This window comes from Pinus tabuliformis, chromosome 1_2, assembly GCF_031772625.1.
Source record: "Pinus tabuliformis cultivar Carrire ecotype Pingquan chromosome 1_2, CPIR1, whole genome shotgun sequence".
In the NCBI taxonomy this organism is placed as follows: domain Eukaryota; kingdom Viridiplantae; phylum Streptophyta; class Pinopsida; order Pinales; family Pinaceae; genus Pinus; species Pinus tabuliformis.
The window spans coordinates 172,644,044-172,646,036 of record NC_142298.1 but is presented as its reverse complement, the minus strand read 5'-3'; positions in this window follow the sequence as shown (position 1 = coordinate 172,646,036).

The window sequence follows — 1,993 nt, the reverse complement described above, 5'->3', positions numbered from 1 at the left end:
GAGACACATCTCCTTACTTAGTTTGAAATGTCTAAGCAAAGTTGTAGTAACTGATTTTGCATTCTGCGTATCTTTCCAACACCTTTTCTATGTACTCACTTTGAGACAATGTTAATTTGTTATTTTTCCTATCTCTAGTTATTCTCATACCAAGGATTTATTTTGTGGCACCCAAACCCTTCATTGCAAATGAATTTTCTAATTTTTATTTGAGCACATTTTTTCATGCATGTTAGACCCTGTAACAAGAATTTCATCTACATACAATAACAATATAATATAGTTTCCATCATTTTTCCTTTTGAGATAAACACAATGATCATAGTGAAATCTAGTATAACCTTGTTAAGACATAAACCTGTCAAATTTCAGATACCACTGCCTTGGAGCCTATTTTAAGCCATACGCCCTCTTCTTCAACCTTCACACTAGTTTCTTCTTCCCGTTGACCTCATAACCTTATGTATGCCACATATAGATCTCTTCCTCCAAATCCCCATGGAGAAAGGTCATCTTTACATCTAACTGCTCAAGGTGAAAATATTTTGTTGCTACTAGACTTAAAATTGTTCTAATTGAAGTTATTTTAACAATAGGACAAAATATTTCATCAAAGTCTATACATTTCTTCTGTGCAAACCCCTTCACCACAAGTCTAGCTTTGTACCTTTTTCTACCTACATCTTCTTCCTTCAGCCTATAAACCCATTTATTCTATAATGTTGTTTTACGTGCAGGAAACTTGGCTAAGTCCCAAGTCTGGTTATGTGCCAAGGAGTCCATCTCTTCTTTCATGGCTAGCTCCCACTTCTTCCTGGTTTCTATCTGCATTGATTCTTCATAACATGTTAGACTTTAGGCTTCTGTGGTAGTTTTTTGAAGTAGCATTATCCGGATTCTCCACAGTATTATGCTTCTTATGTCAACGTTTCGAACCCCAAAGGGGGTCCATCCTCAGGACCAAATTTGATAAGTCAACCGCAAGTCATCCTTCATTATATTATGTATTGTTGACTGGTTCACCAGAATCAGTCAACAATACATAATATAATGAAGGAAAGTATCGTTCAAGGGGTCTACTTATCTCGGTAGATCTTCTAAGACTAATTTCAGGTGTTAGAGGTGCATCTTGTTGTTGTGGTCATTGATCATTATGATTTTCAAATACTTTTACTTTTTCTGTGATCTCATCATGCACTGTGTATTCTCTGTTTTCTTTTTCATATTTTTTTTCCTGCATCTGATCCTTATACAAGACCCTTTCATTGAATATGACATCTCTACTCCTAATGATTTTATGATTTTCATAATCATATAAGCGATAACCAAATACATTAACACCATATCCAATAAAGGTACATTTCTTTGATTTTGCCTCAAGCTTTGTTCTATTTTCCTTATTAATGTGGATAAAGGTTTCGCAACTGAAATTCTTTAAAAATGAGTAGTTTATCTTTTTACCTGTCCATGCCTCCTCTGAAATACCACCATCCAAGGAGCTTGAAGGCCCTCTGTTTATTATATAAACATCAGTATCTATAGCATCTGCCCAAAATTGTAAACAAAATCTTGCATGCAATCTCATCTAGCTTGCATGCTCCATGTTTGTCATATTCATCCTTTCTGACACACCATTTTCATGTGGTGTTCCTGGAACTGTCTTCTCTCTGCAAATTTCATGCTATGAACAGTACTTATCAAATTCTCTATTGCAATATTCTCCTCCATTGCCTGATATGAGACACTTCAACTTATTTCTTGTCTCATTCTAAACCAAAGATTTCCATTTCTTGAAAGTATTAAATACATCTTATTTATTTCAAATACAATAAATCCAAGTTTTTTGTTTCGATCATCAATAAAAGTAACATAATAACGAGAGCCACTGGGAAATGATACCTGAGCAGGTCCCCATACATCTGTATGCACAAGCTCTAATTTTCCGCTTTTCTTTTCTTTCCCATCTCTGAGAAATTTGAATCTCTTTTGTTTT